The sequence below is a fragment of the Canis lupus genome, chromosome 6 (assembly GCF_003254725.2).
Source record: "Canis lupus dingo isolate Sandy chromosome 6, ASM325472v2, whole genome shotgun sequence".
NCBI lineage: Eukaryota > Metazoa > Chordata > Mammalia > Carnivora > Canidae > Canis > Canis lupus.
The window spans coordinates 34711250-34733003 of NC_064248.1; the positions used below are offsets into that span (position 1 = coordinate 34711250).

Here is a 21754-nt window from a genome sequence, read left to right on the forward strand (position 1 = left end):
TTTTGTTTTTAAAACACAGTAAAGGAGATTGTTTAAGAAGAAGGAAGAAAGATAAAAGAAAGAGGAAACACCTGGGTGGAAATATTCCAAAATATTCAAAAGAAAATGGATACAATTCTATAAATATACAAAATACATGCACATGGTGGATTATCCACGTGAAATAAATGACTTTATAGTATGTAAGGTTTATCTCCAGGAACTGTTAAAAAAGGAAGAGGAAGTAGAGCAAATCCACGGAGATAGAAAACAAATTAGTAGTGACCGGGGATTCAGGGAGGTAGCCATGAGGAGTGGCAGCTTCATGGGTTTGTAGTTTCCATCTAGGGAGATGAAAAAGTTCTCAAGTTAGATAGTGATGGCCGCACAATATTGTGGAGGCATTTAATGCCCCTGAATGGTACACTTCAAAGTGGCTAAAGTGGTAAGTTCTATTTTATGTGTATGTTCCCATGATATAATGAAGCGGGTGGTAAGATTCTGGTTCGAGGTGAGATGGAATGAGCGCACTTCACCCTGTCTCCGCCACTCAGTGCCAATGTTAAGAATGTGTAGAATGCACAGAGCAACCAATTGAGGTCTCTGCAAGGTAAGCGATAGCAGGTGGAGTGGGCAGGAGGAGAGAATTCGAAGTACCACTAGACAAGTGATGGGTCCTGCCCCCTTCCCCTCACCAGCATCTCCTGGCGTGCATTCAGGGCAGCCTAGAACCCAGAATTAAGCATCACAATACAGATAGAGAGAGATTCCCAACACTCTGGAGGAGGGAAAGCTGGTCTGTGACCTGAGATGCTCTGGTCCCAGGAGGTAGCACATCCCCACTGATTTTTCTCTGTCCTCTTCCACTTGGCCACAAAGGCAGGCTTATGTGTAGGAGCACAAGAACAAAGTAAAGAAGTACCAGCTCTCTGGCTGGAGGACAAGAAAGGGGAGCCCTAGGAAACAAAAAAAAAAAAATACCTTAAGCATCCTGGAAAGAGTTTGGAAGGAGGGAAGAGTTTGGGGAAATGACACCCCATAGTGCTTTTATGAACTCGACACTCACCCCAAGCCACATGAATAGGCATATGACCCAAACAGATACCATACACTTTGTGAACTGAACTGGATGGACCGCTGCTCAGATCCCAGCCTGGATGTTGGGGTGTGTACATGTGGGACAGATCCAACTATTACAGCAAAGACAGCAGACACGACAGCAATGAAGAAATGAAATGAAGCAAAATCCACAGAAGGAAGGTAAGAGCTTTCAACCTGAATCTAACTCGGTCAATTGCCTGCTAACACAAAAATATCAATAATTTCCATTGAGGAATAAGACCCAATGTCTCATACATTAATATTCAGTATACCCAGGATACAACCAGACTTACTAGGCGTACAAAGAAACCAGAAAATCTAAACTCACATGGGAAAAGACAGTCACAGACACTGATACTGGGATGACACAGATGTTGGAATGGTCAAATAAAGATTTTAAGAAGCTATTATAAAATGTTCCAACAAGTAAGGGAAAACACAGTAAAACAAATGAAAAAAAAAATAGACACTGTTGGCAAAGGAATCAAAGCTACAAAGAAGAACCAAATGGAAATTTTAGCACTGTAAAAACAATAATCTAAATTAAAAAAAAAGGGATCCCTGGGTGGCGCAGCGGTTTGGCGCCTGCCTTTGGCGCGATCCTGGAGACCCGGGATCGAATCCCACATCGGGCTCCTGGTGCGTGGAGCCTGCTTCTCCCTCTGCCTGTGTCTCTGCCTCTCTCTCTTTCTCTCTGTGTGACTATCATAAATAAATAAAAATTAAAAAAAAATTTAAAAAAAAATAAATTAATTAATTAAAAAAAAAAAAAGAACTTGGGGATCCCTGGGTGGCTCAGCGGTTTAGCGCCTGCCTTTGGCCCAGGGCGCGATCCTGGAGTCCCGGGATCGAATCCCACGTCAGGCTCCCGGTGCATGGAGCCTGCTTCTCCCTCTGCCTGTGTCTCTGCCTCTCTCTCTCTCTCTGTCTGTCTATCATAAATAAATAAATCTTAAAAAAAAAAAAAGAACTCAATGAATGAGTTCAAATGTAGAATGGAGATAGCAGAAGAAACTCAATGAACTTGATGGGGTACATAAGAATAAAAAGTATCCAATCTAAACAACACAGAGAGAAAAGTAAATCCAGGAACCTGTTGGATAATACCAAGATATAACATTTATGTCACTGGAATTCTAGAATATAGACAGAGTTCACTGCAGAAAAATTATTTGAAGAAATTATGGCTAAAACTCCCCACATTTGGCAAATGATATACCCCTATAAATTTAAGTTCAGCAAACCCTAAAGAGGTAAACCCAAAGAAATTCACATCCAGATATAATCAAACTGCTGAAAACTGAAAAACAAAACGAAACAAACCACACTTTGAAAACAGCCAGAGACAAATAATCCATTATTTGTATGAGAGTACTAATTCAAATTACTGTGGATTTCTCATTTAAACAGAAAAATCAGGGAGGCCAGAAGAAGGTAGCACATGATTTTTTTTTTTTTTGAAAGAAAAGAAGTGGCAATCCAGAATTGTAATCCCATTAAAAATATCCATTAGTGGGATCCCTGGGTGGCTCAGCGGTTTGGCGCCTGCCTTCAGCCCAGGGTGTGATCTTAGAGTCCTGGGATCTAGTCCCACATCAGGCTTCCTGCATGGAGCCTGCTTCTCCCTCTGCCTGTGTCTTTGTCTCTCATGAATAAATAAATAAAATCTTTAAAATATATATCCATTAGACATGAAGGTGAGATATTAAAGAGACTAAAAAAAAATTCATTGCCAACAGACCTGCTCTCATAGAATTGCTACAGGAAGGTCCCCAGACAGAGGGAATCTAATACCAAGAGAAAATTTGGAACCTCAAGACGAGAGGAAGAGTAAAGGAAATGGTAAACATATGGGTAAATACAAATATAATAGACTAGTCTCTTGAGTTCTTTCAAATGTGTGTAATGGTTGGAGGCAGAAAAATCACAAAATTGCGTAACAAGGTTTGCAATGTACCTGAGATAAACCCAACATAAAGAGAGAAGAGCAAAGGGGCCCATGTGTCAATAAGGTTTGTACATTCCAGTTGAAATGCTAAAATATTGATTCTATGTAGACTAAGAGAAGTGAAGTGTGTGTACTGTAATCCTTAGAGCAATCCCTTAAAACACACACACACACACACACACACACACACACACACACCAAAAAGTGAAATACCCCAAACCAAATGATTCTAGAATAATTGGATGCCTGTATACAGAAACAAAAGGAAATGAAACACCCTAACCTAAAACTCACTACTATGTATACAAAAATTAACTGAAACAGGACACATATCTCAATCTAAAACTAAATTGTAGGTTCAATTAAAGAGTGATGACAATATTATTTTCTTAATGCTTTGCTGTGGTTTACAAAGTATCCTTTAGGTCATGCAGGACATTTATAATTGGAAAATATTTTAGTGTCTGTGGCTTGCAGAAGTACATGTTTTTACTGTTATTGTTACTCGTAATAGTGATAGCCTTCGTTTTAATCCAATAAATTGCTTTATCTAATCACAAGGTTAATATTTTTAACATGTGCCTTTAAAACTCAGAAGGGTTTGTCCGACACACACAATGACATTTAAACAAAACAAAACAAAACAAAAAACCAGGAGCCTACTGACCTAACCAATGTGAATTGATGCCATATTATGATGTTCCTATTACAGAGCATATCAAATACAAAATTCAGCAGTAGCCATGGAAATAGCTATGTTGTCCTGCAAATGAAGCTGATTAAGGAAAATGAGATTTGGAGATAATAAAAAAGGACATTTTTTGAGTAATTTCTATAGTGGACATTTGTGAAGTTTTTTTTTTTTTTAATTTTGCGTTTTTATTTTAATTTTTAGAAAATCTTTCCTGCATGGCATTCCATATTGTTCTGCCAATATTCTAATAGCATTATCCTGATTCTCTTTTTGGGCCACGTTCCTGTCTGATCCCATAAGTATTTTGTGAATTGGACTCTACCTGCTGCCTAATGGAGCCTACATTTGCTGTTATCTCTTTGGATGGAAGTCAACTCTGAGCAAGGTGGCCACTCGCCGCCCCTTCCTCTCCAAGTGATAGGGTGCAAATGGCCAGTTAGGCAAGATGACTGAGTCCCATCATGAGCCTGTGTATCTGTTGCAACTGTGTTCATCACACAACTCCACGCATGGTGACATGATGCTCTGAAGAGTCACTAGTTATTGCTGGACCTCTTAAATTTTTTCCCCATAACCATTATGAGAGAGGGCTAGAGAATAAAAGGCACCTGTAAATTCTTAGCATCTGTTATGAAGAAAGACTCTTCCAGTGCACTCTTTAAAAGCCAACCTTGGAAAATATCTTAAATGTACACTTCACAAAACGTCATTTCATTTGGAAACTAACATGTAATATATTTTTTTTCCACTCATGGCAGTAATGCACAGAACCAATATATTTTATAGCCTAAATGAAAAAAGGGAAAGTGGGAGGTCTGGTGCTGCTCCTTTAAGATGCTTCCAGAGAATCAAATACCACTCTCGATAGGGCTGCCAAGTAAGCACTTATGAAAGGTTAGAAACTGAAGCAATAAACTTCAGCATGAGACCCTTTGCTCTCCTGGTTGAACGGGATGTTTAATAGCAGGGATTCATCTTCTCCCATCTCCTATCTACGTTGAGCCAACCAGGCCAAAGAATCTTTCTCAGAGTCAGCCTTTTTCATCTTCCACTGACTTTGAGCTCTCTCTTATAGTTCTTCCCACTTTATCCTGACCCTATTACTAGTTTGATTTCCTCTCCCACACATCAGCCTAGATCTACAATGGGAAGCACTGAGTCTTATTTGACTTTCTTTTTCTGGAGACCAGGACCATCTTTGGAATCCATTCCTTTCATGTGTTTGTCTATCCATCCATTCCTCCATGTATTCAACAATAAATGGATCCAGACACTATACAGACACTGTATATCAGACACTGTTCTAGGTACTAGGAATGCAGTAGGAAAAACAAAAGATTTCTGGGGCTCACCAATGAGGAAAAAGAGTAAATTCATAATTATCATAAAGAGAATGCTAGCAACAATGAAATATAAGATGTGCCAACAGCATATAGGAGGGATGACAACCTTGTTTTAGAGAGTTGAAAACCTGTGCTATTGTTTTTGTTTGTTTGGTGTCTTTTAGAAAATGTATTCAAAGAAAGAATACATTTTTAAAAAATCCTTTCAAGGAGACAGCAGAATGTGTGGAAATCCCAGTGAGATTATGAAGTGTGAGTAATTCAATATGGCAGAAGAGTCGAGCAAAAGAGGAAATTGATGAGAGATCAAGTTAAATTGGGAAAAGTACAAATCAAAAGAAAGAAGACACACAATAAATTAATGGATAAAAAGATGTGCAACTTTTCCTGTTGGAAGTAAGAGAATGTTAGAAATTCCAAATTTCAGGGAAATTGTGAATTATTCAGAAAAAAAAGCACCAAGGAAGTCTAGCAACGTAGAACTCAATAAATCAAATCAGTTGGTACCTACCTACATTTCTCAAATTCTCCATTTTCATAGTCATTATTAATTCTTCTGAAATAAGATGGGATTCCGTTTGAGGGCATGCTTCAAAATACCTAGGGTGACTTTTACAGTTTGCCCTCTTCCTTAATGCATTTCAGGATTACTGTACACATTTGACATGTGAACTCTGAGTTCCTACCACCTGACAAGCACTGTGTAATGGGAGGGCATGCAGATATACATGATGCATGATACATTTCCTAAAAAAAAAAAAAAAAAAAAAAAAATCTCAAAGAGAGGAGAAAAGATGAATAAAATGGAAATCATAGTGCCAGGTCATTGTGTGATAGAGAGGCACCAACCCAGTCAGCCACGTGGGGAAAATAGTTGAGTGAGGCATCGGTCAGGAGTTTTCAGAGATAAGAGTCCTCGATCTGACTGTTACTGGATGAATAAGAGTCGGGCAGGCTGACCTACCCAAGGATTTAGGAAGATGATATTGCAAAGAGCACAGTCGAAAGCAGGACAAAATAAGAGAGAACAACACAGGGTTGGGGTGTGGAGACAAAGAAAGTACATTAAAAACCTTTATGTTTGCTCATATCAACTATGCTAACAGGAAAACAATGATTTAAATTATTCAGTAAAATGAATTTTACGTTGCCAGTGGTTAAAATTCATCAGTATATGACATGCCAAAAAAAGGTGCTATTTGCTTTTTAGGAGGATTTCGGTTAATGCTCGCCACATCAGGAGTAGACAGTATCCTTAGCTCCATCTTACAGATGGAGAAACTGAGGCACAAATAGGTGGAGTGATTTTCTGAAGTTGCAAAGCTAGGATGTATTGGAGAGGGAACTGCAATTCAGACAGCTGGACTCAAGCCCCTCCCTGGATCAGTGCAGTACACAGCACCCGGCATCAAGGAGACTGACCCAAACCAAAGAAACCCACGTTTTTTAACCCAGTCTGCACCTCATTTGTCCTTAGCAAGTGCTCATCTGCTGCTCTGCCTGACATGATACCATTTACCTGCTTGTGGTGGTCTTCAATAGAACGTGAAATGACTACGCTATCTGGTCCCATAAATGCACGGATCTGCACACTTAAGCATTTTGTGGCCGGATGAGTTCAGACTGGGATACTTTCCACCAGATGAGATTTCTCTGACAACAGTTCACCAGATCCTTTTATAAGTCAAGTCCCTTCCTCAATGGAGACTGGAGGCTCACGGGCAGACTGCTTCAGTCCAATCATGGTGCATCCTCTATGTCATATGAGCCACATTGTATTATCTCCCCGTTCTCAATTTCCACATCTGAATAATGGGAATCAGTGGTGCCTATCTAGTGTCTAATTTTCTTGTGAGCACAAAATGAGACAATCCAGGTAAAGTACTAAGCAAAGCACCCGGCACATTGATATAATTCAACCAATACTAGAAATCGCTGTAGGGATTAGTGTGAGGGCCAGGGGTTTTCAGAAGGAACAGTAGGCCAAATGATTTGGGTTTAGATCCTGGCTTTGTTCCTCTTAGACTGTGCGAATTTGGCTGAAGTAATGACACTCTTTGAGTCTCAGATTCCTTTTCTCAAAAAATAAGGTGTATATATGCATACATATACATATATGTATGTATAAGTGTCTATTAGATATGTACACATGTATATGAATATACAGACGATTGCGGCCCTGAAATTTTTAAAGATTTGATAGCATCCTTTTGAGATGGGTGGGTAACTAGGCATTCCTAAAGCCCGCGGATCAGAGTATAACTTGGGATATACACCTGTTGGAGAGCAGTTGGCAGCTGTCACAGCACAGAATGTGCACTTCCTTTCCCTCAAAGATTCCTCCGCTAGGAGCTTCTTTAACAAAACAGAAGGAGGAATGAGGAGGGAAGGGCATACTTCTCCTAACACAAATCTGGAATGTAGAAGAGTATCAGTGTCCATCAGTACTAAAATGGTTAAGTGAGTTATAGTTCTTCTGTAACGGGGGTGGCATACCTTCCATAAGAGGCAAGTGGTGAATAATTTTGGCTTTGAGGGTCATAGAATCTGCTACAGCTATTCAATCCTGCTCTTCCGGTGAGAAAGCAGCAAAATCAATGTGTCCACGAGTGGCTGCAGCGGTGTTTCAATAAAACTTTATTTTCACTAAATGCTGTGGGCTGCATGTGGCTTATGGCCATAATCTGCCAACTCTTGAACTACACTATGGAATACTATGGATTCACTAGAAATTCACAGCTATAAAACAGTGTCCATGATAGAATGAATAAAACAAAGCAAGTTGAACCAATTTTTAAAATACGATTCAATTTTTGTTTAAAAAGTTATATATATTTATACACATATATAAAATATAAATATGTAAAAAGCATATAAAATATATGCTATATATAAATATATGCTATATTCATATTTTATAAAAATATAAAAAATATAAAAAGCATATAAAAATGAATATACAAATATCCATTCATACATGGGAAAAAGTCTAGAATGATAAACACCAAACTGCAAAGAAAAGCACAAAAATTACATCGTGGGAATGAGAATAATAATGGGGACAAGGAAGTAGAGAGGCTATTTCTCATAATCTTGGGTTCTGCTATTTCAACTTGCAATGAATGCCCGCTGCTTTTGTACATTCAAATGCATGGCAGTCATATTAATATAATTTTTAAAAGCTGAATAATAAGGTTATCGTCAAGATGAAAAAAGAAATTGGATATAGGGTATCAAGCCCAAGTCAGTCCTGGCACATAGTAGGTACTCAACTAACAGTAGTTATAAATTACTCCCAAGACACCAAAGGGTAAACCCTGGGTGGTCACCCTAGAAAAAGCTCAACTCCAATTCCAGGGACATTATATAGTTTAGTTTGCATTCCAGTCAGTGGAAAAGTGAAAAATAAAAAAGACTGATATGCCCTATGCTACTTCTGGGTTCTTAGATGAAGTGATTGTTAGAGATCTGAGTTGAGGAAGACCTCAAATCCCTGAATATAAAACAATCCATCGCATTGACTATAATAAAGTTTGTTGCTCTTTCCAAATGTATCCTACAATGAAGTGTGCTCTCTGATTCCAGGCAAACAGTACTATTTATGTCATATATGAAAATACAGAGCCCATCACTTGTTGTGGCTAGGATTTTTGTTTTGGGGGGTTTTCTGGTGGAGTTTTTTTGTGATGTAAGGGAGAAAAAAAAAGTGTATGAAAGTAGTAATTGCTTAGGATTTAGGAAAAGAAGTGAGGAATAATCAATTGGGAAAAAAAAATGAAAAGAAAAAGTCCCAACAATGAGTCAAGTCACCCATGATTAATTAACTCGATTCTGGCTCATGTTATATAAATTGAAGAAAATGCATTTTAGAGAACAAATTGGGGAATCCACTCGTCTCTCCCCCAACAATTTTATTTCAACCTTGGGGACAACTAGAATTTGCTCCTTAAGGCTTGTCTTCTTGTAGACGTGCCAGCTTTGGAGTGGAGACGCAAGCGTGGAGAGGACCGGAGAAAAGAGCTTGGTGAGACTAAGTACCAACTGAGGGGGGAAAATAATGGGTTTGTTGTCACATATAAACTTGAGCAGATAAGCCCAAAGACTGAAAGGTCTACCGTATTTAAATGGTGGCTAACAATGCTTGTGATGATTTACTGAGCATATCCTGAAATCTCAAAATACCGAGTGTTTCTAGCACTTAACTGACCCCTGGTACGGTATGTGCCAGGCACTACACATTTAGCAGTGAGCACCTCTTCTCCTGCTGCTCCTTGTAAAACTGTATCATTTCCACGATATTAGGACTTCTATGGGGAGAGTCACTGCTCCAGATATAAGTCACGGGGAAGAGCTAAGAGTTGGTTATCTGATTAAAAAGAAGGTCAGGATGCCCGCAGAACCTGGACGAGCCTCAAATAACAGGTTTTAAAGAGCTGTTTCCTTTAGGAAGAAATGCTTTTTCACACTACCTGTGCCATGCACCCACTTGTTAAATACCCCATTAGCAACAGAGCTAGGCCTCCAGGTCTGAGACAAAGCCACCCAGGCAGACACACTCGAGAGACAGACACCAGGCCAGAGGTGGCAGCCACAGGCAGCACCTGACAAGGACCCCCTTCAGCCTCCCACATCCCTCTGCTTCCTGCGAGGATGCAGTCTCTTGGAGTTCCCGATTTCAGGCTTGATGCTGGCCTCCAAGTGACAGGACAGCAGCACCCTCCCCGCCCCCCAAGGCCAACCAAGAGTCCCCGCTGTTCGGACACACGTGCACACTTTTCCAAGTGAGACCAGAAAGCGTCGTGGCCATCTGATAACTTGCAAGGTGGGGGAAACATATTGCCTATTATTTATTCTAATAATAAACCATTACCCCAGGCACATTTTTATTCTCCGGATTTAATAAGGTATTTTGTGAACCGAGGCAGAGGAGGGAGGGAGAAAACAATCGTGGTTATTAGGAAGATGATTTCTGTTTGTTTCAGATGCAGAAGTAATCATCACTCCTTTCCTTCATAATCAAGGGTTATAATTGCCCCCCCACACACACACATACACACACAACCCTCCCCAACCCCTTGCTCAGGCCAGGAAAATTCAAACAATACTCACCAAAATGTCCTGAGGAACTAAAAGGTCTTGGCATGTTTCCCTGAACCAGTCTCCTAGGACCATCATTACCTTATAGCCAGAGAATTCTGATTATGGAGCAGGGGGTCTCCACATCCAGAGGCGGGAGAGGTTGGGGAGAGCCAGGTGGGTGATTTACCTACCCCTCTTCATATCTCTGCTGAGATGGGATATATGTTCTCAACACATTTTCACGTTAAGATGTTTTAAGTGGAGTTTTTTTTTCTTTTTTTTTTCTTTCTGGTTAGATGTTGCAAAGCTCTAACGATAATTTTATCACAAGTTGATAATTTTATAATCTGCATCCCAATTAAATAGATTCAGCAGAGACACCCAGGCCACTGGCCTTATCTGGGCAGTCATCCTGACCATGTTAATTGAGAGGCATCTGAAAGGCATCTTAAGTGCAGCGGTTGAGAGGACCAACTCTGAAAGCCACATTTCCAAGGGTCAAATCGCAACCCTGCTACTTATTAGTTTGGGGACCTTGGAGAAATTCTTCACTTGGACCTGCCTGTCTACCCCAGTGGGTCATCGCAAGGTTTGAATGAGTTAGCATCTGCAAAGCAATTAGAGAGAGCGCCTGGCACACAGAAAGCACCAAACAAGTCTCTTTCCACTCTAAGAAAGGGAACTTAATCCAAAATCTGTTGGTTACTGTTGCTGTTATTTATTCTCTTTTATAGGTTGACAACGGACCGGGCCTGCCCAGCTACGTGCTTAAATGTGAGGTAGACGATACCACAGTGACAGAAAACCACGGTTTTGAAAAGTGGCTGGTGCTTCTGGAAGTTTTGTGCCGCGACATTAAAAGTTCACATCCACAGATCGTGGAGTATGTCAACAGAAATAAATCATGTAACAACCACTGCACTATCAGGGAAGAAAAAAAAAAAAATAGCAACGTGAACTAAGTCCCATTGGACCAATTTTCCAGACAAGGAAATAGGGACATAAATGACTTTCCAGTCAAAGGCAGCCCAGGTGAGCATCCCCAGGCTGGCTTTCTAAGCTCTGCTGCTATCTGCATCTAAAGAAATCTCTATATAGCCGGCCGTGAGCGAGAGGGCTTTACCATTCCTGATTTCTGTGACTTTACAAAATGTCATCATTTAAGAAATGGGAACAACCCTGTAGCTGGAGAAGCTTGAGGAATGTTCATTTTGTAATTTTCTAGTTCAATTGTCTGAAAGCGTTGGCTGGGTGGTGGCTGTTATCGTTACGGGGTGTGTGTGTGTGTGTGTGTGTGTGTGTGTGTGTGTGAGAGAGAGAGAGAGAGAGAGAGAGAGGCAGGGAGAGAGAGCGAGCGAGCCACACTCTTCCTGGAAAGCTTAATGGAAAGAGTGCTGGAAGATATATGCTTCATGAAAAATGAACGCTTATAACCCCTAAACTTAAAGAATCTTTACTGGAAGAATTTGGTTCACAAAAGTTCTGAAACAATGAGGAGGCAGGCATGTAAATTGCAGGCAATTTAAAAGGAAAATCTAGGTCATCTGGCTGTTTGCTTTGTCATCATCAGTATTAATTAGACGCTGGAAGTAATGACTGAGCTCAGAGAGCTCTTCAGATTTAAAATAATAATAATAATAAACCAACAGAGCACAGCTTTACCTTCGGAAAGAAAATATTTTCACAAGTAGCGTTCTGAAAGAACCTGAGTGGGAAAACCTTGCAATTAAATTCTGCAAAGGCGCTGTGAAATAATCCCAGGGGAAGTCTTATCTGTACTTAATATTCAAATAAATATTCTTTTTGTGTGCCGTGCATTCAATAGGGTGCATTTTATTTAATTTAAGTGTATAACGTAATCAGTATCATGAGGAATAATCACAAGGAGCAGTAGAACCCTTTAACTAGGATAAATGGGCCAGCTCCACAGTCGAATGGGCAATCGTGGGCGAGGAAGGAAATGCGAAGTGCGGAATTCCAAGTACAGTTTTCCCCGGATTGTCCTATAGCACCTTCATGTTCACAGTTTGGTCCATGGCCCAGCGGCACTGGCATCATCTGGAAGCTCATTAGAAGTGCAGTTGTCTCAGACCTCACTCCAGACCAAATGAATCAGAATCTGCTTTTCCAGGACCCCAGGTGATTCATATGCACATCAATGTAGAAAGGTACCAAGGTCAAGAAGGGTGCAGGGGCAGCTCTGTTCCAAGTAGTTGCACTCCCGTGTCTTCACATATGGTAGGTACCAAAAGGCTGCTGGAGCAGGCTCACTCCCTGAATCACCCCAGCCCTGAGGACAGGAGGAGAGGGGAGAGGGCAGGGGTCTTTCAGGCAGGGACAGTGCACAATCTGTGCATAGTAGGTGCTTCTGCTCTTTCTGCTGAACTGAATTCTGGGCATTTCCTTTCATTTCTGCTGACTCACTTTACCTTCTCAAATGAAGCAAGTCTTGCACCTCCATCTACAAACGTAGGGCATGCTCTCGGCCACAGCACTTGGGAGACTTTGGAAGTCACAGGAGGCTTAAGGCAGAGGCTATGCTTGCATCTGGGTACATCTAAAGCCTTTTCATTTCACATGGACCCAAGTCGGGGTCTTTCTGAGAGCTGAATGAAAGGAAACTGTGTCACCACCACCAACATGGCAGGTGAAATTCAAGCATAGACCTAATTAACAATGAACTCCTTGCTTATTGTGATTATTCAGGATTATCATCTCTAATTTCCAGCAGGAAATTTTTAAGATTTTATTTATTTATTCATGAGAGACACACAGAGAGGCAGAGACACAGGCAGAGGGAGAAGCAGTCTCCCTGCGAGGATCCCGATGTGAGACTCAATCCCGGGACCCCGGGATCACACCCTGAGCCAAAGGGAGACGCTCAACCTCTGGGCCACCCAGGTGCACCCCTCCCCCAGCAGGGAATTACCAGAGAGCTTGGGTGGGGGTAGCAGTAATGCTCCTCTAGCAGACCTCATATGAAAAGCTCTGCATGGGTGGTGTTCCCAGTGAGGAGCTGGCCAATTTGTAATTTGCTCATGAGTGTGGGTTTGTATCTTTTCTTTAAATTAAAAAAAAAAAATAGGATTGATTTTTTAAAAAAAAAATTCAATTCTAGGGAGAACAGGAAGAGACACGGTGACCATCCAGAGCCTGCTGGCAGCCAGCAGAGGATGGAAGCAAAGGAGAGCCGGTTTCCACCGCTGGATGGAGCAGGGCCGGGGAGCCACAGTAGCCTCAGTAATGAGCGCCTTAAATAATGAGCAAGTCCGTCCAGTCAACTTGGCTGAAACCTTCCTTCGCAGCCACTGGCAGTGCTGCTGGAGGAGCGGAAAGCCTCCGTAATTACACTAATGAGGAGGAGATGAACTGCAGGTCACCACGGGTGAGGTGCTAGGCTTCCGTGGGTGCCGGGGAGGCGAAGAGGGACCACCGCGGCCAGCCGGGAAACAGGCCGCCTGCCTTCTGCGGGCTGCAGGGGAGACGCGGGATGCTGCGCAGCACAGGAAAGAGAGAGAGAGGGAAAGAGAGAAAGAGAGAAAGAGGGAAAGAGAGAGAGAAACAGAGAGAAAGGGAAAGAGGGAAAGAGAAAGAAAGAAAGAAAGAAGAAAGAAAGAAAGAAAGAAAGAAAGAAAGAAAGAAAGAAAGAAAGGAAGGAGAAGAAAGAAAGAAAGAAAGAAAGAAAGAAAGAAAGAAAGAAAGAGAAGAGGAAGGAAGAGAAATGAAGGAAAGAAGGAAGAAAGGAAAGAAAGAAGGGAGGGAAAGGAAGGAAGGAAAGAGGGAAGGAAAGAAAGAAGGAAAAAAGAAAGAGAAAGGAAGAAAGACAGAAAGACAGACAGAAAGAAAAAGAAAGAAAGAAGAAAGAAAGAAAAAAGAAAGAAAGAAAGAAAGAAAGAAAGAAAGAAAGAAAGAAAGAAAGAAAGAAAGAAAGAAAGAAAGAAAGAAAAGCCAAAAAGGAAAAGTAGGCCTGGAAGTTCCCGTGACCCGGCCTCCTTCGGGGCTGGGTGCTGGGTGCTGGGCGCTGGCTCCGGGGCGTGCACCGTGCTGGGATCACAGTGGGTCACAGCACAGGCTTCACGAGGCCGACAGTCTGTTGCTCCCCAGGTTGTGGCTCCAAGACGTCCAGCGGCTGCCGGGCTGACAGCCAGTGACGGTCGAGCGGGGTCCGAGGCTAGGCCAGGTCCCTCTCTGTGGCCCCAGGTCCTCCTGCCCCCCGCCTTCGAGGCCGTGGGAAGAGGCACAGCCCGGGCGAGGCGTCCAGTGCCCAGTCACACAGGCCCAAACACGGGCACCGCTCTGCTCTGAGCCCCTGGTCTCCTTTCTCAAGTATCTTCTATTCAGGAGAAATACCCACATTTCTTCAGCTTTTCCTCAAATGACAGGGATGTGAGTCCTTTGTCTTTCCCGATCGCCTCCTCGAGGATAAAGGGGGGAAGGAGTCAGAGGGAGGTGAGTTCTGTTCCTGGATCTGCCACTGAATCTTTGGACCTTGAACACACCCCGTAAACTCCTGCAGCGCATCAAGTAGCTCCCCCCACAACTTCCCATCCCCCTGGCATCTCAGAATGTGACCTTATTTGGAAACAGGGTGGTGGCCCATGTGATTGAGGTAGGGATTAGGGTGAGTCGCTGACCTGTGACAGCCTCCACATAGGTAGGGATTAGGGTGAGTCCCTGACCCATGACAGCCTCCACGTCAGGGGTGGCAACGGGACACACGGAGGAGAGGCGTGGGAGAGCAGAGCAGAGAATGGAGAGACGCGACCACAAGTCAAGGAACACCAGGAGTGACCAGAACTGGAGGAGGGAGGGGAGATCTTGCCCTGGAGCCCCAGGGAGAGCGGGGCCCTGCCAACCCCTTGACTTCAGACTTCTGGCCTCCAGACTGTTCCAAGCCATCCGGTTCACCGCATGTCCCCACGGCAGCCCTAGGAAGTGAATATGCTTCCTATGCCTCATTGTTTTCATCTGTAAACTGGGTGGGAAAGCCAGGACCTCAGCGCACAGAAGAGCTCCACATCCCAGGGTCTCTGCAACCGAAGAGCAGCCCTCTATCTTCATGCAGACACTTAGGAGGAAAAAAAAAAAAAAGGCCACCTGGGCAGACCTGAGAAAAAAGCTCATGGCATCACCCAAATCCAAATCACCAGCCATTACTCTTGACGTCATGACTCTTTGATATCAGTCTATCAATAACTTATCTCTGCCTCAATTTTCCGACTCTCCGTCCCCTATTCCTCCACTGGCCTCAAGGGGATCCCCTACGTGCCCACAAAGGGGTCCTTGTTGACGGTCTTGCTGGAGTTCACAGGTGGTGCGTCCATCCCACTTTCCAAACCCACCACTCCGGTGAGAAGAAATGACATGCACTGGGTCGAGGTGATCCTAAACACACTGATCCACGACTCTACTTACACGCTTTCCTTTTTTTTTTTTTTTTTTACATGCTTTCCTACTTAATAAACCCACAGACCATGCTCCCGACAAGCTTCCCCAGATGTGAGTTGCAGATTTATAGGAGACGTCACCATCCTACACTCTCTAGGACCCTCCCCAGCTTCCCTCCGTCTGTTTTGAAAATTGCCATGATATCTGAGGGTTTCCCATTTCCAATCCCACAGCCCTCTGCTCTTGGCCATGCATCCTCGATGGTACGTAACCATCTGGACCCAAGTTATGCTATTGTTTTTGCATATTCGTCTAGGTAAAATACTTAGGTTTATTTAGCGCTAACGTCGTCATCCTGAGGCTGTCCCAGCGATAGGGCCTCCATCACCCCTACCGAAGCTTAGGCCACCCTGAATAAAGAGGACTTCTCTTGACGGAGAGCAAAGATAAAGCAGTGGGGAGTTTGGTTTCTTCTAGTGGCCTCCCCACCCCCCCAAAAAAGATGGACAATCCCTTTCTGGTTCTAAAAATCTTTGGATTTTTTTTTTCTGTTTTATGTTAGCATTACTAACAAGCCTTAGTTTAAGTTCACGTGAAGTCTGGGCTTCTACACGGTATGCTCACTGATGTGGTCCTTTACACTTGCTGTGAGGCACACACACGCAGATCCCCCTGATACTCGCACCCTCTCTCAGGAGCCTTCTGCCATGCTGCCTTCTGTGCTGATCACAAATTTCTGGATATTCCAAGCTTTCCATACTGTCATCAATGAGCTCCACACCCCTGTTGGATTTTCTGGATACATCGAGTTTGGGGCTACGTCCCAGCTGGTGCACATTTTCCAAGAAGCCAGTAGCACTTGAACATCCTTTGGGAGTCTCTCACGAGTCGAAGTCACAATCATGTGTGGTTGAAAAATTGAAAAAAAATTTTTTTTAGATGGGGTGGGGCGGTGATTCCTTGTTGGGAGTGAATGAAGAACTTTGGACGATCAAGCATCGGTGAGAAAAATTCTCCATCCCACCGGAGCCCTGGCTGAGGCACAGCAATTTTGCGGCCACCCATTTACACCCAGTTAGAGCGTGAGCGGCGTGCCAATTTGATTAGAAAATGGCTTACATGCAGAGCCAGCCCCGGCTATTAGAGGGGGAGCTGGGCTAATGAATCTTGGAAATGGGAAAGTCTGTCCATCCTTCTTCAAATCTGTGAGCCAATTATTATATTGGATCTTGACTTCCAATATTTCTGCAGGCTTCTAGGCAGTGAAACTGTGCCAAGCAACAGGCAGATGAAAAACCATGTTTCTCAGGGCTGCGGACACCATTTCTGTGCTGGAGATTAAATAAAGCGTGCTTGCTTGCTTTCCCTTTCTGCCTTCTTTCCTCCCTCCCTCTGCCCCTCCATTCCTTTTCTCTCTCTCTCTCTCTCTCTCTTTTTTGCTTAATACCCCAAAAAATGCAGTCTATCTGTTTCAGAGGTGAAGGGAAATAAATCTATCAGTCTTTCCTGGTAAAATCAAATAATTTGACTCTTCTTCTATCTAGAAACCTTTCCTTGTCATGCCTTTAGAGAGGGGTTCAGGGATTAAATCCTACATATGCTTGTGCCCTGGCTAGGTTTACCCAAGGATATTGGTCTTGGTCAGAGGAGAATGATATCAAGGATGAGAAGAAGCATAGTTAAGAGGTATAGAGCGAAAACGCTAGAGGCACACTGCTTGGGTTCCAGTCCTGGCTGGGCCACCAACTAGCTGCCCGGCCTTGAGTAAGTTACGTAGGCCATCTGCCCTTCTACTACTTCATCTGGGGAAAAAAATGGGAGTATTAGCCATGTCTGACTTGCAAGGTTTGTATTAGGCGTATATGAGTTCATATCTAAAAAGCACTTTGAATCGTTTCTGGCATAGAGACAGTATTATACAATGCTTGTTAAATAAAATAGACACAATTAACTTATCCAGAGAGACAATTCATCCTCTCTATTCATTTCCTTGTTTATTAGTTGCACAAATATTTGACCGCCTATTGCATGCCAAGCGAGTTAAGTGAGACATTTCTGCCTTCAGGAAACTCTCACTCTTTTATTATTTTTTTTTATTTTTTAAGGATTTATTTATTTATTCATGAGAGACACAGAGAGAGAGGTAGAGACACAGGCAGAGGGAGAAGCAGGCTCCTCGCAGGGAGCCTGATGTGGGACTCGATTCTGGATCCTGGGATCACGCCCTGAGCCGAAGGCAGACCCTCAACTGCTGAGCTACCCAGGAGTCCCAACTCTCACTCTTTTAAAAGAAGGTTGAAGGCAGCCCCAGGAGGCTCAGCGATTTAGCGCCTGCCTTTGGCCCAGGTTGTGATCCTGGAGACCTGGGATCCAGTCCTGCATCAGGCTCCCTGCATGGAGCCTGCTTCTCCCTCTGCCTGTGTCTCTGCCTCTCTTTCTCTGTATGTCTCATGAATAAATAAATAAAATATTTAAAAAAAAAAGAAGGTTGACTGTTTTTAAGCACTTGAAGGTATGAAAAATGTTCAGAAGAAAGGAGCTGGGGAAGTGGTACCCCCGACAACCATTAATTTCTCAGCAAGTGTCCTGCTGTCCAGACAGAACAGGAGTATGTGGGCCACTGCTGCCGGACAGCCGGACCTCTAGCCCTGTTCCCTCTAAGGGGTGGAGGGGATTTGGCTGAGACTCCAAGGGGAATGATGCCTGCTTCGGAGAAGACCAGCAGCTGACCCTTTGCAGCCTGCCTGCAAGCCCCAGCCGGACTCTGTATCACATGCTGCTCGTGCAAATCCTTCCCTTGTTCAGAACAGCAGGTGCCACATATAAACTTTCTCTAAATCTGATTTAAAGGTGGCACAGTGCCCTCTGGCAACAGGGCCTGAGAATTGGGGGAGCAGGGAGAGAGTTAGTAGGTGCGAGGGGCCAGGACCTGAGAAGTATGGTGATTGTCCTTCTGTTTGATAGACCCAGGGATCCAGGCCGTTCCTTTCTCCCTGCACTTTAGTGCAGAAGAGCTGCAGCTGCTGGGAGAGAGGAGAGGCTCTGTGAGTGTGGCTGTGAGGTGTGCATGTGCATGTGTGTGTGTGTGAGAGAGAGACAGAGATGGGCGGTATGTTGGGGGTGTGGGGAGGACGAAAGAACAGGAAAGGATGTTCAAGATAATCAGAGATGTAAGTGCTGCCCTACGCTGTCCTTCATTCATTTAATTCTGTGATTGTGAAAAGTAAATCAAGCCCCTTTGCAAAACCGTTTTGTCGTGGCACACAAATTAAATTATTAATTGGAACACACCGAACATGGCCTGGCAGCAATTAACAGGCCTGGAAGTCATGAAGGTGGAAGGAGAAACACCTGCCTTACACATGCTGGCTTTCGGCCTCCCCGTTGAGGAGGTCTTAACATTCCTTAGAGTGATCCTGATCCCGAGACAGGGGTGTCGGGGAGACCCCACACAGAAGGAGGGCGTCTTGGTGACGCCTCCACCCTGAGCTCTGGCTGAGTCCTGCCAGGATAGCCAGAACCAGAGTGTGCACCCAGCTGACTTCTCCCTCCACAGTGTGGTGCAGGGGCAGCTCCAAGACCCTGGGTGCCCAGCCCAGGGGCGGCTGCACCAGCTCCTTCTAGCCCTCACTTTCTCTCCTAAGCAAGGCTGGGGTGCCCCACAGGAGTCTGGGGATCCCTGTAGGCCCCTGTGGTGCAGGACAGACCCGAGCTGTCTTGGAACAACTCCTGGTTGCAGGGGTTTGTGAATCCCTGCCTGCCTCCCAGGACCGCTTTGGGTGGGGGCTGCTCCGGTTTGAATCCCTGCAGCGCCATCTGCTGGCCTCGTCCTCTTAGTGCGGAGGCGCTGCCTCCCATCGGAGACAAGGGAAGCTGAGACCCTGGCCCTGACCCCAAGCACTCCCCACGACCTCCAAGAAGGGTCCACCTTCTATCCAAGATCTGCCCAAGGCATGCTGCCTCTCCTGGGCCACGAGCCTGGGCAGCATGTGACTGCAAATCTAACACCCTGGGAGCTGGTCCCGTTCCTCTGCTCTCTCGTTGTGTGGCCTCCAAATGTCCCATCCCCTCCCAGGGGACCACAGTCTCCTCCTATATAAAGTGAGAAGATGGAAAGGGCGATTGCCAAGGCCTCATCCAGCTTTGGCATTCTGGGAGATGTGACTTTGAGCCCAAGTTGAAGACCAGCACCATCCAGAGACAATTGCAGCTTATGGCTTTTCAATCCTGGACGTACTGCCTCTAAGTCTTCACAACAAGGGAGGGCTGGGCACTGTCCAACATCTACAGGAGTTTTTGCGTGAGGACCTATAATTATTGCCTATTATTTAAAAAAAGTGCATGAGAGAAACGCTATGGATTATAAATTCATGGTAGATTATGTTTTAATGTTCCCCAAACAGAATAATAATTGCTAAACTGCTTTGGGTATCAAGCTTCATTGCACTGAACTGCTCTCCAAGAATTATTATTTTTAAAAATCACTTATGGTAGCCGGATGGTCCAATGTCACAGAACTAGGCTCTCCATGGCAGCCTCTGCTGAAGCCACCATGCCCCCATGTGTTAATATCCGGGGCAGTATACAAGTGCCAGTGCTGTAAATTAAGGTGCAATTTGTAAATGCTTCATTAATATTTATTAAATGATTATTAGATGCTCTTACAATCTTTAATAAGATATTATAAAGCATGTCATTAAAATGCATTAGGAGCACATTCTTAGCAAGTCATGCCATAACCCGCTGTTAGGGAATGCCTGGTTTTATGATCCTCTTCCTAAAGCTTTCTCCAAGATATGATTATCATGAAGATATAGAAACTTAAGTGGAAAAATAAAAATAAAAAAAAAGAAAGAAACTTAAGTGGTTGCTTGTTCTAAACACCCCCCGAGATGATGGCAGATATCACCCCCACAGCCTTCGGAAGGAATCCGTCTTACTTGTTAACTCCCTTTAGTCTCTGGATAATTAAAAATGTCAGCCTACTATATTGTGTTGAGAAGGATTCTGAGGCTCTACTTGAGTTAAGTGGGATCATACAGTGATCGGTAAGTGATGCCTACTGTGTTCACTTTGTACACAAGTGTCACTAGAGAGCAAGTAACATCCATCTCTGATCTAGGAGAAGGAAGATAACCCAGTCAGAGGTGTCCCTGTGTGTGTCCCTGCTGGGGGCATATCCACGCTGAGCATCATTATCCGGGTTCCATTTTGGTTGCCTCATATCCATGCATACATGAAGGAAAGCATGAAAAAATAATGTAGTTTCTAAAGATTATATATGGAAATATGGACAAAAAATAGATCTGCATTCCTTTAGCATCAAGAAGTCTCTGTCTGTGACCTAGTAACCTCCCATTCTTCTCCTGAAGATCATTAGCCCCTCCTCCTCCTGCAGCTTCCCATTGTGCATTTTTTTCCTTTGAATTGTCAAGATCTCTCCCCACCACAGTGCCTTTGCACAGGCTGGTCTCTTACCTTAGATTTCTCTTACTCATACTTCTTAAGTGGCATCCCCCCTTCTTTTTCATGTCTCAGATGAAATACTACCTTCTGCAAGAGTGCTGCACGGCCCATGTTGCCCCATGTCCTAGTTGCATTTCTATCGTGCTGGGAGTAAATACCCAAGACCCAGAGGGTGGGGCTCAAGCCCCACTTCTGCAACTTTCTAGCCGTGTGAACTCTGGAGCCAGTTCTTCAACTTCTCTACCCTTCTGTTTCCTTGGATATAAAACAGAAGTGATGAGAACTGCACCTATCTCGTGAATTAAGTGAACTCACACGCAAAGAACACTGAGAAAGTGGTCAGCACATAGTGAGTATGTGGTAAATATTCATTTTCTCATTGTGCCCACTTGACTATATTTGCTTTCTACTCTCTTCTAAATGTCAGCTGTATGGGGAGTATGGCCCCATCTGGAACCCACGGTAGTGCCTGGCTCACCACAGATGTCCAATAAATATTAGTTGAATTTTATACCAGGGGCTTCACTGGGGTTCTAATGAGTAAAGCATAATCTCTGCCCGATGGGGCATCTGAGCTATGGAGAAAGAAAAAGAAGAGCAATATTTCCATGAACCTCACGAGCTCAGAGCAAGAGGGGTGACGTGCTGAAGTGAGGATGCGTCTGGGGTCGGGCAGGGCCGAGTTTGAAAACTGCCTCTGCTCCTTTGAGGAATATGACCTTAGGCAAGTTATTTCATCTCTCTGGCTTCTGTTTG

At 43.8% G+C, this 21754-nt stretch overlaps 1 protein-coding gene across 16 annotated transcripts in view; it reads right to left on the minus strand.

Annotated features, from left to right (window-relative positions):
* RBFOX1 (RNA binding fox-1 homolog 1) overlaps positions 1 to 21754 on the minus strand; it is a 2033116-nt gene that overhangs the window by 584827 nt on the left and 1426535 nt on the right. The gene's annotated exons all lie outside the window — the stretch shown is intronic.